This window comes from Rhinoderma darwinii, chromosome 3 (assembly GCF_050947455.1).
Source record: "Rhinoderma darwinii isolate aRhiDar2 chromosome 3, aRhiDar2.hap1, whole genome shotgun sequence".
Lineage (NCBI taxonomy): Eukaryota > Metazoa > Chordata > Amphibia > Anura > Rhinodermatidae > Rhinoderma > Rhinoderma darwinii.
The window spans coordinates 374,638,354-374,653,460 of NC_134689.1; the positions used below are offsets into that span (position 1 = coordinate 374,638,354).

Below are 15,107 nucleotides of genomic sequence, written 5' to 3' on the forward strand. Positions count from 1 at the left end.
ACACGTCTTGTATGTAACAGAGCACAGTCACGATACTTGTCAGGTTTGGTCATACACCATGAAAAGAGAGACCTCGTCTCTGGTGTGTGTGACCGACTCCTGTCAGCACTAAAGCGCTGTAGTCGTGCTCACAATGTGTCTTTTTGGCCAGTCGGGTTCTAGAAGGGAAAAAATAAAAAGCCTCTAATGGTATCCCTCTTTGTTTTGTATGACTAGATGTTACTATTTTTGATCCAAAGTAAGTGAAAATGAAGATCCTTTTTATCTATTGTCCACTTAAAGGGGACCGTTGACTAGTTTTGTAATGGTTAATCTCATAGGCGCTGTCACGCTGATAATTCCAGTGTAAATTGTGTTCCAAAGCAGTTTTGTTTTTTTCCCAGTTAGCCTATTTCTTAATATGCAAATAAGGCTATATCATCCAAAGGGGAAGTAACCCTGCTCTCTCTGTGGGTGGTGTTTGGACAGCATCATACAGACAACACAATCAGCCTCATACAGCGTCTCCCCTTCCCTGCGCAGCGTGATCTTTCAATTGCGAGATCACGCTGTCTTTTCGTCTTCTGCCGCAGGTCCTTTCCCACATCGCCTCAGAGCTCGTCCCAGAATACTGTCTCTGCATCGACTCCAGCTAAGCCAGGGGAGTCCTGCTGTGGCTAGAGTCGATGCAGAGACAGTCTTCCGGAATAGGTGATGTGGTGAAGGACCTGCGGCCGAAAATGTAAACATCGTGACCTGTCTATTTTTAAGCTGAGATCTCGCAGGGAAGGGGAGACACTATGAGGCTGATTGGACATCATCATACAGACGATACCGCCCACAGAGAGCAGTGTTTCTGCCCCTTTATCTAGTATAGCCTAATTTGCATATTAAGAAAAAGGCATTATCAGTGTGACAGCGCATATGAGATTAGCCAGCAGATTCTCCATTACTAAACTAGTGACGGATCCTCTTTAACCCTTTAAAGAGGCTCTGTCACCAGATTAGAAGTGCCCTATCTCCTGCGTAATCTGATCGGCGCTGTAATGTAGATAACAGTGATTTTTATTTTGAAGAACGATCCTTTTTGACAGTTATAAACAATTTTTCAGATTTATGCTAATTCGTTTCTTAATAGACAACTGGGTGTATTTTTTTTACTTTTTACCAACTGGGTGTTGTGAAGTGTATGACACTGACCAATCAGCGTAATACACTTCTCATTGTTCCAGCCCAGCTTCTTTCACTGCACAATCACACTGTAACAATCACATTGTGCAGTGAAAGAAACTGGGCTGGAACAATGAGAAGTGTATGACGCTGATTGGTCTAACTGTACGTGATAAGGGTTAAGGGGGAGTATGATTACACAGCGGGTGACGGCCATGTAATACAGCCAACCTCTTAGGGTATGTTCACACGTAGAGTCAAAATACGGAGCTGTTTTCAAGGGAAAAAAGCCCCTGATTTTCAGACGTTTTTTGAGCAACTCGTGTTTTTCGCTGCGTTTTTTTGAAAGTAATGGGCAGATGTTTGCCGACGTATTGGAGCCGTTTTTTCAGACGTAATTCGAGGCGTAAAACGCCTCCGTTACGTCTGAAAATAGGTCGTGTGAACCCAGCCTTACTGCAACGGGTGGAATCAAAGATCACTTTGATTCCGCCCGTTTAACACCTTAAATGCCACGGTCAATCGCCCCCTCAAACAAGCCGTCACAACATGATTGGCAGGTTACAATGTTAAAGCAACCTGGGGGCCTAATAAAAAAAAAACCCAGGTCCGCCATTTATTGTACTCCATAAAGCTCTGCCACCGGCAGGGCTTCAAAGGACACTCAAAATCTCAACATATTGCAATACATTAGTATGGCAGTATATCATGCAAGCGATCCAACTATCGCTGCTTCAAGTCCCCTAGGGGGACTAATAAAAAAAAAAAAGTTTTTTCTTTTTTATGTTCCAAAAAAAATTTAAGTATTAAAAGTTAAAAAAACAAAAACCTTTTCGCACTTTTTTCCCTAAATCAATGTACAAAAAAAATTAAAGTTAACATAACTGGTATCGCTGCGGATGTAAAAGCCCGAACATTTACAATATAGCTGTTTAACTCGCTTGGTGAATGGCGTAAAAAAAAAAATGTACGTACGTACAAAGTTATGGCTCTCAGGATATGGCGACCCAAGTTGTTGTTTTTTTTTTTTTTTTACATTTAGCAAATAGTTTTATTTTTTAAAAAGTCGGTAAACATAAAACAAAACCTATAAATTTGGTATTGCCGTAATCGTATCAACCTGTAGCATTAAGTGAATATGTAGTTTTCACCGCCTGTTGGACGCTGTAAAAACAAAAAACCCCCAAAAATGGCATAATTGCTGGTTTTTGCCCATTTCACCCCACAAATAATTTTCAGCTTCCCAATACATTATGCGGTACAATAAATGGTGCCATGAACAACTACAACTTGTCCCGCAAAAAACAAGCCCTCGTCACTATATTGACGGAAAAATAAAAAAATTATAGCTTTTGGAATGGGGAGAAGAAAAAACAAGTGACTGAGGGAAGGGGTTAAACAACTTTCTAGAACATTGGATTTTTTTGTTTGTTTGGCATACACAATAGGAGAATGGATTCATGCGTTGTAGTCTATGGATGGCCAGATAGGGTGAAACAGCCTGTTTATCGCTAATCTTTCCAGAGAAAAAGCCTCTTTACTTGATCGATCGATCATATTCTGTGTAATGTAGGCAGAGAGGCTATCTGTTATTTTCCAGTGACTTCCATTACTGTTCTTCACTGCAGGTTATTTAAAGTATTAAAGGGGTTTTCCGGAAGCAAAAAAATTACATTTAGTTAAACTAAACAATGGAAAACATATAACTTTGCAATGTACTTACGTTTGATCAGATGAATGCAGCGGCGTATCCCCTCTTCCGTCACGTGACCGCTTAGTAATCCAAAATTTGCACTTCCTGTGCATACCCGTCCACTCACTCCGTAGCTAACTTCCTGTTTCCGGCTTTCACAATGTACGGTTACGTCTCAAATGACGTAACTGTACCACGTGTTCCCCATCTACTTAGAGCATGCGTGGTTGACACACACTCCACCACGCATGCTCTGTTAAATGATATGGCTGTGTGTTTTCCATTGCGCATGCGCACATTTTAACTATTTGGTGTCGGTGTGTTGTGTGACGGCCGTGTCTTCCACCGCTCGCTCTCTCCTCCTCCAGTGCGACGTGCATGTTAGGAGGGTGTTTTTTTGCTCCCTGTAGGAGCGGAATCCCCAGCCACCGCTTTGGCAACGCTCTGCCCGGGGAAAGTGAAGTGAGGGATTTCTCGCTGTGTGGCCTTGCCTACAGGGGGCGGGGCTGTGTGGCCTTGCCTACAGGGGGCGGGGCTGTGTGGCCTTGCCTACAGGGGGCGGGGCTGTGTGGCCTTGCCTACAGGGGGCGGGGCTGTGTGGCCTTGCCTACAGGGGGGCACACTAAGGCCTTATGCACACGACCGTAGCCATGTGCACAGCGGTGATTTTCGGGTCATCCGGCTGCAGTGTCACCCACGAGCCACCCGCAAACCTCGGGCTGTGCACATGGCCGCACACCATTATTTTCTATGTGCCTCGACCGCAGAACACGGCCGTAATAAGACATGTCCGTTCTTTCTGCGGTCCAGGCTCCTGGGCCATGCACGGAACTTGGAAACCACAGTCGTGTGCATGGGCCCATATAAATGAATGGGGCTGCAATTCTCCCGTGGATTTTCAGGGGAATAGTGGCCACAAAAGCACGTTCGTGTGCATGGGGCCTTAAATACATCTATAGTAAATTATGTAAAAAAATAAAACTTACCATTGTTTGGTGTTTGCTTCACTATAAGGCCCTGTTCACATAGTTTTTTTGCAGGCAGAAAATTCTGCCTCAAAATTCCGCTTGAATTTTGAGGCATATTTTGATCTGCCTGCACGCCGTTTGCCACGTGTTTCGCCCGTGGCCATTGAGCGCTGCAAAAAAACGCTTTCTCTGCCTCCCATTGATGTCAGAGGAGTAAACGCCCGAAGATAGGGCATGCCGCTTCTTTTTCCCTCAATGGCTGCGGGCAAAAAACGTGGCAAACGGCATGGAGGCAGGTCAAAATCTGCCTCAAATTTCAAGACCGAATTTTGAGGCAGAATTTTCTGCCAACAAAAACTCAGTGTGAACAGGGCCTAATACAGGATCTATTGGAATAGATCCAGCAGCAGGTGAGGAAAATGTGCTGACTGGATTGTGTGTACCAAGATGTCTGACATAGGTGGAGTGGGCAGACTTACATTTATCAGGCTGTGAAAGGGGCGGGGGAGGGAGATGGGTGCCTGTACTTAGATCAGGGATAGATGGGGGCACAAAGGATAATGATGATTATTAGTGTGTAGGACAGCGTGCAGGGAGGGAGCTGCCTGGAATTAGAGCAGGGAAGGACCTGTGAACATAGAGGGGAGGGGCAGTATGCAAATAGCCGAGATGCTTTGGAGGAAGGGGGATGTAAGCTGTCTTCTCAGATGCAGCCAGGGATCATGGGTATGGTGGGTTACAAGACAGGTAACAGACAGCAAGGGATGTAAACAAACAGAGCAGCAGTGACCATGGAGATCAAACAGAAACTGGTTACAAGTTTAACCCCTTCCCCCTGCTTGCATTCTGGGCCCTAATGACCAAGCCATTTTTTACGTTTTTCATCGTCCCATTCGAAGAGCTATAACTTTTTTATTTTTGCGTCGACATAGCTGTATAAGGTCTTGTTTTTTGCTGGACAAGTTGTATTTTTTAACAGCACCATTTTGGGGTACATAGAATTTATTTATACATTTTTTTGGGGGTGTAGAAAACCTGACATTTCGCCCCACTTTTTTGTGTCCTAAATCTACGCCGTCTACCGTGTGGTACAAATAACACAATAACTTTATTCAGCGGGTTGTTACGATTGCAACAATACCAAATTTGTATAGATTTTGTATGTTTTACTACTTACACAGTAAAAACCCTTTTTTTTTTATTTTTATTCCGCTGATGCACTTGTAGGAGGGTTGGTTTTTTGCGGGACGACTTGTCGTTTTTATTGGTACCATTTTGGAGTAGATACGACTTTTTGATCACTTTTTATCACTCTTTTTTTTTTTTAAGTCAGAATTCACAGAAAACAGAAATTTTTCCATTGTTTTTTATTTTATTTATTACAGCGTTCACGGTGCGGGTTAAATAATGTAATATCTTTATAGTCTGGGTCGTTACGGACGCGGCGATACTAAACGTGTAACTTTTTTTCCTTTATTTTGTTTTTTCAACAGTAAAGCATTTTGTAAGGGGGAAAAATGGGTTTTTCATTTTTATTTTTTTTTTTTTATTAACTTTATTCAACTTTTTCTTTTTTACTTGTCCCACTAGGGGACTTTAAACTTTCATATGATCGCTATTATAATACACTGCAATACTTCTGTATTGCAGTGTATTACTGCCTGTCCGTTTAAAACGGACAGGCGTCTGCTAGGACATGCCTCTGGCATTCACTACAGGCAGAACTGGGGGCCTTTATTAGGCCCCCGGCTGCCATTGGAGACCCAGACACTCAGCAATCTTATCACCGGGTGCCGGTGGGATGAGAGGGAGCTCCCTCCCTCTCCAAAACCACTCGGATGTAGCGCACGCTCTTGAGCGCCGCATCTGAGGGGTTAAACGGGTGAGATCGATACTAATATCGATCTCACATGTTCGAGCAGGGACGCCCCCAGCCCTCAGCTACCTCTGGCAGCTGAGACCAGGGAGATTTGACGGCTCCCTGCTCTGTTTATCCTTCCGTTTTTTAACCCCTTAGTGACCAGCCCATTTTAGGCCTAATGACAAAGCTATTTTCTTCGTTTTTCTATAGTCGCATTCATAGAGCTATAACTTTTTTATTTTTTCGTCTACATAGCTGTATGAGGACTTGTTTTTTGCGGGATTAGTTGTGCTTTTTAATGGCACCATTTTTGGGTACATATAATTTTTATATTAACTTTTATTAACCTTTTTGGGGGGGGGATTATAAAAAAAACTGAAATTCCGCCATTGTTCTATGCGTTTTTAAATTGACGCCGTTCACTGTGCAACGTAAATAACATGTTACCTTTATTCTATGGGTCGGTACGATTACGGCGATACCACATATGTAGAGGTTTTTTATGTTTTACGACTTTTGCACAATAAAAACACTTTTGAACTAAAATTATTTGTTTTTGCATTGTTTTGTGCGGGACAAGACGTAGTTTTGAATGGTACTGTTTTGGGGTGCATGGCAATTATTGATTCATTTTTATGACTTTTTTGGGGGACAATGGAAAAAAATTGCAATTTCGCCATGGTTTTTTGCGTTTTTTTTTACGGTGTTCACTTTGCGGTTTAAATTACATATTAACTTTATTAATAGTCATTACGGTCGCGGTGATACCACATATGTGTACTTTTTTTTTCTTTTACACTTTTACTAAATAAAACCACTTTTTATGGAAAAAAATGTTTTTTTTTACTGTACTTTTTTTATTAATAATCTTTATTTCACTTTGATGACTTTATTAGTCCCACTAGGGGACTTTACTGTGCGATATTCCGATCGTTGCTATAATGCTTTGGTATACTTCGTCCTACTGGCGCGTCCTAACAGGAATATGTCCAGGGCAGACCTGGGGGCTTTTATCAGGCCTCCGGCTGCCATGACACCCCATTGCATTCGCGGGCCGCTGATGGGTGACAAAGTTAAATGCCGCAGTCGCTATTGACGGCGGCATTTAACGGGTTAAACGGCCGTGATCGAAGTAAACTTCGATCGCGGGCGTTGGAGCAGGAGCTCAGCTGTCATCAGACAGCTGAGCCCCGGCTCCTGCCTGCATGGGAGACCCGTGCAGGACTTAGACTAGGCTGACGTGAAAAGGCGTCAGCCTAGCCTAAGGCCCATTAGTGACCGACGTAAAAAGGCGTATTGGTGGTCACTAAGGGGTTAAACGGAAGCACAACGTCCGTGGGAAGCTGAGTGCACACGGAAACAAAAACGGACACACGGATCCGTCAAAAACGGTGATGGAAGTGTGCATGAGGCCTTATGTAGGAGATGGGGCACTTATAATGTGGTGACAGAGCCTCTTTAAACTAACATTTGCATGTTCTCTATAAAATGCTTGTTGGTTTCACAGTAATTCTTTACACATATTGTAATGATTATTAAGCTGAGAATGACTGAGGCCCCTAACAGACTCCAACGCAGATGTGAACAGCCCCTTAGGCCCCATGCACACGAACGTGTTTTTGCATCCGCAATTCCCCCCGCAAAGCCACGTGTGAATTGCGGACCCATTCATTTCTATGGGCCCATACACACTATCCGTGTTTTCACGGGTCTCCGCATTTCCGCAAATCCGTGCCGCAGAAACTCAGGACATGTCTTATTACGGCCCGCAAATTCGATGCGGACATTCCCATAGAAGTCAATGGGCCCGTGGAAAATGCGGGTACACCTCCGTGGGTCAACCGCAGTTTGCGGATTCGCGGAAGTGTTGCTAGGCGACGACCGGGAAGGAGTTCTGTCGTCATCCTGTTTTACCTAGGCTTTTTTTTTTATCCGCATTTTGCGGATTACATACGGATGAACTGCGGAGGACATTTCACGGAACACGGTCCTGGAATCTGCGGACCAGAAAAACACTACGGTCGTGTGCATGAGGCCTTACTCTGAAATCTTTTGATGAAGAATGAAGTTTGTTTGTCTTGTCGTTTACTATTTTTTTTTTTCTAGTGTCATATTAAATAATTGTGTTTGTGACGCTGTCAATGTTGGCATTACTCAGATAGGTGAAATTAGTTTTAAATTTGTAATTGCTGCCACCTGCTGTCTGCAAAATGATGCGTTCCAACTAGTTATTTCTCTACTGTGATGAGTGGTAGCAAGAAGTACTTTTTTTTTTTTCTATTTTTTTTTTTTAAACCACTTGCTGCATAATGCCATACTTGCATTACTAGCGCTGTGTTAGTTCCAAGCGTTCTGAATGCATAGCATGGGGATGACAACCAGGATCGGAGATTTAAGAGGTTAGAGGGTGGGGCCTCCCTGTCGATGCCCGGACAATGCAATTGCGGGGTGCCTTTGAGTGGCGACGTCAGCTGGGGGGGGACTAAAGATCTGCCTTTTGTGTAATACAGGAGTATGACCGTGTGTTATGTAAGCGATCAAATGGCCAAGTCTAAAATTAGAGTAAAGAAAAGTTAAAATGTTAAGGTAAAATTTTTCCTCTTAAAAAATGTTTTATGGAAAAAAATGATACAATATATTAAAAATACCTGCACGTTGATGCAACCGTAAAGACAAAAATGTTATATCTATCCACACACACACACACACACACACACACACACACACACACACACACACACACACACACACACACACACACACACACACACACACACACACACACACTATAAAGATAGGTGAAAATACTAAAACAGCAGTGATAATGTATTACAAAGATACTATTGCCATTCCTAGTGACTCTTGGGATGATGTACTTGGCCAGTGGAATTTTTTCCGGCTACACGTGAATATTCTACATTGCTTTTTATAAGCTCACAGAATGCCTAAGAACTTGTCTCATGTGTTGCCTTTTCCTCCAATGGATGTGATCAGACTCCTCATGTACATGTCACATTAAAAACCATCTGCAGAGAAAGTGTTTACATGGCGTCCGTTACAATGACTGGCTGCCATAGTCTCACTGATTATTGCCACGATCTTACCACTAAATTCTATGCTGGTCTAATAGTAAGGTTCATGTTGGGTTCTGTTTCTAGATCTGTTAAGTCTGCGGCAGAGACCTGATACACTAGTTTACTGCATGCTTAGAGATGTCTCCTGCTGGGAAAATCATTCCACATCACAGAATTTCCTGTTCATATTGAGCGCTAAGTGCTGGGAACTGAGCAGCTTATCTCCAGGCGGGCTTCCTTGGCTGTTATTGATAGCAAAGTCAAAGGCTATGTTCACACACACTTTTTTGCAGGCAGAAAATTCTGCCTCAAAACTCCGTCTGGGTTTTTGAGGCAGATTTTGATCTGCCTGCACACAGTTTACCGTGGTTTTTGCGGCATTTTTCACCCGCGGGCAAAAAACCGCCACGAAATACGCTTTCTCTGCCTCCCATTGATGTCAATGGGAGGTCAGAGACGTAAACACCCGTAGATAGGGCATGTCGCTGCTTTTTCCCGCAAGACGGTTTTCCGCTCAAAGGAAACAAACGCCTCCCATTGAAATCAATGGGAGACCTTTTCGCCAGTTTTTTGGTGCGTTTTCCAATTCGGTTTCTGCGTCAAAAATGTGAACTGGCCCAACTCTCCCCCAGCCGCCTCTTATCGCATCATAGGTTGTTTTGTCTGTTTATTTACATGTCTGAAACTGAGAATGGAGCAGCAAGCACATGTAAAGGCCCTTTTACATGGACCAATAATTAGGTGAACAAGTATGCGTATGAACTCTTAGCGCTCATTCACACAAACGTGAATCTCGTCCGTGTGACGGCCGCTAAAACCACGGCCGTCACACGGACCCATGCATTTCAATGGGGCAGCTCACATGACCTCTGTTTTCACGGAGCGTGTGAACGCTCCGTTGAAGAATAGGACGTATCCTATTTTACTGCGTTTCGCGCATCCCTCCATAAACTAGTCTGTGGGGAATCTGTCAACACGTCCCGCACTGGTCCACCTCGGACGTAGAAAACGGCAGTTTTTCACGTCCGAGGTGGGCTACGTTCGTGTGAATGTAGTCTTATTCCCTATTTATTGCTCTGTGTAAACAGCGCAAAGATCGGCCAATGAGCTAGCAAACGCTCGTTCATCAGTTGATCACATCTTTTATGCAGCATTAAATATCGTTGTCGACAACACATCTCCCTATGTAAAAATCTCCCTATGCCTGTGTAAAACCACCTTAACCTCTACCCGCACCATGACGTAATAGCATGTTGGAGTGGTGATTAGAGCGGGCTCGTCCGCTGCGGGTGTCAGCTGTGTATTACAGCTGACACCTGGGACTAACAGCCAGGAACAGCGATCACGCTGTTCCTGGCTGTTTAACCCCTTAGATGCTGGGATCATGATTGATCGCAGCATCTAAGATGTTAGAAGGGGAGGGGCGCCCCCTCTGACTTCTCATTAGTATTGCAGTGTATTGTACTAACGATCACTAGTTCAAGTCCCCTTGGGAGACTAATAAAATGTAAAAAAAAAAAAATGTTACGTCTTTAGTAGTGTAAAAAAACAAACCACCTTTTCCCATTTTTTTTTTGCTCTGAACTAATGTCAAAAAAATACAAAATCGGTATCGCTGTGTCCGTAAAAGTCCAAACTATTAAAATATACCATTATTTAATGTGCACGGTGACACCGTAAAAAGGAAACGCCAGAATCGCTGTTTCTTGGTCACATATCCCACAAAAAATGTGACCGGCTCATGTAGGCCAATATGGTGCCAATAGAAACTACAGCTCGCCCCGCAAAAAATAAGCCCTTATACCGCACAAGCGACTGAAAAATAAGTTATAGCCCTCAGAATGTGGCGACAAAACACAAATTTTATTTTTAATAATCAGTTTCTTGCTTGTAAAACATAAAAAAATATATAAATTTGGTATCGCCGTAATTGTATTTACCGGTAGAATAAAGGGAACAGGCCATTTTTACTGTACAGTGAAAGCCATAAAATCTAAACCCCTTGAAAGATTGGGGAATCACTCGTTTTTTTTTTTCCCCATCACACCCTACAAATAATTTTTTCCAGTTTCCCAATACATTATATGGTACAATAAATGGTCCCACAAAAAACTACAACCGTCCCGCAACAGACAAGCCCTCCTACAGCTTTATCAACAGAAAAATAAAGTCACGGCTGTAGGAAGGTGGGGAGGAAAAAAGAAAAAATGGTTATGAGGGGAAGGGGTTAATACTTCCAGCCATTCAAATGTCTGATCATGTAATACATAGACAGCCAGGCCCACTTAACATGTTATATTCTGACATAGATCTATGACCATGGAGAAGTACGAAAGAGCTCTATAGAGCACTCAAGGGCTGTCATCGCAGACCACTTCTCTATCCCCCCCCCCCCCCCCCCCCCCATCGTTGTATTATAAAAGGTAGAACTTTTTTTTTTTTCTGTTGCCTTATGCGGGCTTATATTTTGCAGGACAAGCTGCAGTTTTAATGGCAGCATTTAAAGAGGCTCTGTCACCAGATTATAAGTGCTCTATCTCCTACCTAATCTGATCGGCGCTGGAATGTAGATAATACTGGTTTTCATTTTTGAGCAAGTTATGAGCAATTTTAGTTTTATGCTAATTAGTTTCTTAATGACCAACTGGGCGTGGTGTTACTTTTTACCAACTGGGCGTTGTACAGAGGAGTGTATGACGCTAACCAATCAGTGACCAATCGGCTTCATACACTTCTCATTGTTCCAGCGTGATTGTGCAGTTGGTAAAAAGTAAAAACACACCCAGTTGGTCATTAAACTAATTAGCAATAATGTAAAATTACTCATTACTTGCTCAAAAATGATCGTTTTGTCAAAATAAAAACCCACTGTTGTCTACATTCCAGCGCCGATCAGATTATGTAGGAGATAGGGCACTTATAATCTGGTGACAGAGCCTCTTTAACTGGTTGCCGACATAGGACGAGTATGCTCGTCCTGAGCGGTGAGCACTTCGCGCATTAGGACGAGCATACTCGTCCTGTGTGACAGCCGTCCCTGCGCGTGTCTGTGCGCGCGATCGAGAGCGGGGCAACGGCTGTAATACACAGCCACGGCCCCGCTCTGACAGCGGAGAGGAGAGAAACATCTTCTCTCCGCTGTTAACCCTTTGAACGGCGCGATGACAGCTGATCGCGGCGTTCAAGAAGAGGGGACTGCACATTGATCGTCACAGAAAATAACTGACGCGATCAAAGCCCACAGCTCGTATGGCCAGACAGCCGAGGGTCCAGTGAAGGACCCCAGGGCTGTCTGAGCATATTTCCTGTTGTTAGGGCAGACCTCAGTATGCCCTAACAACTGCCTGTGTACGATCAGTGCACAGGCTAATGGACTGGCATATAGATCTCTGCCAGTACATTACAGTTGCAAAATAAAAATCAAAATGATAAATCCCTTTATGGGATTAAAAAAAAAAGTTAAATGAATTTAAAGGGATCCTGTCATCAACATCTTACCTGTTAAACTCGCCTGACCCCTCAATGGCCGCAGCTGTCCAGAGTTCATTCCTTGTTCTCTTCTTTCCTGAAGTCGTCCTCTGTCAGTAAATATAGTCGTTTAAACTTTTCCCGCCTTTTATGGTAATTATTTTTCCCTCTGGGATGCAGCTTCTTAACCACGCCCATTGCCACCACCTGTCCAGCCCTGACTGGCTAAGGAGCTGTCAATCAAAAAGAAGGAGGTGGAGTCCACTCTGAGACGCTGGAGGAATGAAAATCTGACTCTTTTCAGATGAAGATTTGACTCTTTTCTGCTCATTTGCACACGGCGTGGGACCACTGAAAAACGGAATACTAAAGCTACAGAGCTTACTTAGAACATATTTATAGCTTAGATGACAATGATTTTTCACCCACTTTCACCAGGTATTGCTGGCTTTATAGCTAAAATGCTGGTGACAGGATCCCTTTAAAAAAAAAATAATGGTAAATAAATAAAAAGTTAATAAAATACACAAACACATTTTTTTATAATAAATCAACTTTTTAAAATATAAGTCCCAAAATATGAAATAATAGACATATTTGGTATCGCCTCGACCGTAACTACCTGTTCATCATAAATAATGGTATACATTTGTTGATCGGTGTATGGTGTAAAAAAAAATATTAAAACTGCTGCGCAACTGCTTTTTTTTCTGCATTTTAATCTAATTAAAAATTTATAGAAATTAAACGATAATGTATTTGTACCAAAAAATGGTACCTACATAAAGTACAACTCGTCCCGCAAAAAACAAAGTCTCATACAACTACGTGGTACAAAAAATAAAAGCGATATGAGCGTCGGGATGCAAAGAGGGAAATGTAAAAAAAATTGCTCTGTCCTCAAGGCCAAAATTGGCCGTGTCCTTAAGGGGTTAAAAGGGTTTTCCAGGGACACAATTTTTTAACTAATAATCTATGTAAATATTGAATAAAGTTCCTAATTTAGAGTCTGTATTAAATCTGAACACATTTCTTCCTATTTTCCCTACCTCTGCCCGGCGGGAAGTTCTGCTTTTCATCTGGGTCCTTTTTTTTTCTTTTTCTTTCGACACAGGCTCGTGCACGAGAGTTAGAATACACACAGACCCGTGTCGATAACTCGCTGACCTACGTAACGACACAGGGATGTTCTTTACTAATTACTACTACCCCTCTGTCTATTGGCGCTCCCCGCTAGTTCTTCCTTCTACTTTTAGATCCCATCCACCAGCTTTCTCTGCGTACGATCACAGAATCACGTGACTGCATCTCAGCTAGCAAATGTATATATGGAATCCCCATCATCATAATCCCTGTATATATGGAATCCCCATCATCCTCTCTGTCTATATGGAATCCCCATCATCCTCTGTCTATATGGAATCCCCATAATCATCCTCTCTGTCTATATGGAATCCCCATAATCATCCTCTCTGTCTATATGGAATCCCCATAATCATCCTCTCTGTATATATGGAATCCCCATCGTGTGTGTGTGTATATATGTATATGTATATATATATATATGTGTGTGTGTGCGCGCACGCCATCATCCCTGTAGATACCATCAGGGAGAGCAGCTCGCGGCCACTGAGGAATAACATGTACGCGAAGAAAATGTTGCTAGCATTGAAGCATAAGCAAAGCATTAGGGAGGCTGTGGAGCAATAGGATACCTCAAACCCAGGTATATGTCAGAGGTCCTGGGTTTGAGGCATCCTATTGGTCCACCGCCTCCTCAATGCCTGCCCCGTTCAATTCTTTGCTTACACCTCAATGCCCACTCTATTTTCTTCGCGTTCATGCTATTCCTCGGTGCGCTACCTGCTGGAGAACTGAAAAAAGTTATTTGTGGGGTGGAATGGGGGAAAAAAATTCCCTTAAATGGTTTTTTAGGTTTTGTTTTTACTGCGTTCGCTGTGTGGTAAAAACTCTGCAGGTTAATACTATTACAGAGATACCAAATTTATATCGATTTTGTATGTTTTACTACTTTTATTTTTTATTTGTGTTTTTATGTCTCCATGTTTCAAGAGCCATAACTTTTTAATTTTTCTGCCGATGCAGTTATAGGAGGGCTTTTTTTTTTGCAGGACAACTTGTAGTTTTTATTTGGTACCATTTTGGAGTAGATGAGACTTTTTGATAACTTTTTATCACATTTCTTTTAAAGGCAGGATTCACAGAAAACATAAATTTTTGCATGTGTTTTATGTTTTACGGCGTTCACCGTGCGGGTTAAAAAAAATGTAATGACTGTATAGTTGGGATTGTTATGGACGCGGCGATACCAAATATGTGTAACTTTTTAACTTTTTTTTTTTTTTTTAAATAAAGCATTTTGTAAGGTATAACATGGGTTTTTATTTTTTAATTTTTTTTGAAACTTTTTTTTACTAGTCCCACTAGGGGACTTCACTATGCGATCGTCCGATCGCTTTTATAATGCACTGCGATACTTTTGTATTACAGTGTATTAGTGCCTGTCCATGTAAAACGGACAGGCATCTGCTAGGCCATGCTTCTGGCATGGCCTAGCAGGCATAACTAGTGGCAGGCTTGGGGGCCCTTATTAGGCCCCCCGGCTGCCATAGAAATCACCGGCACCCTGCAATCTTACGCAGGGTGCTGGTCGTGTCAGAGAAGGAGCTCCCTCCCTCTCCCTATTGAGCGCTGCATCTAATGGGTTAAACTAGCAAGATTAATACGGATATCGATCTCGCCCGTTCGAGCAGCGCTGCTCCCAGCCCTCGACTACTTCCGGTAGATGTAACGGCTCCCTGCTTTATTTATTCCGATGCAGCGCTGTAAAAAGGCAATTGCATTGGAATAAAGCCAGTTAGTGGCTGCCGTAA

General features: G+C 42.7%; 1 protein-coding gene across 3 annotated transcripts in view; it reads left to right on the plus strand.

Moving 5' to 3' along the window:
- Positions 1-15,107, plus strand: part of LOC142750029 (histone chaperone asf1b) — a 33,384-nt gene that overhangs the window by 11,908 nt on the left and 6,369 nt on the right. The gene's annotated exons all lie outside the window — the stretch shown is intronic.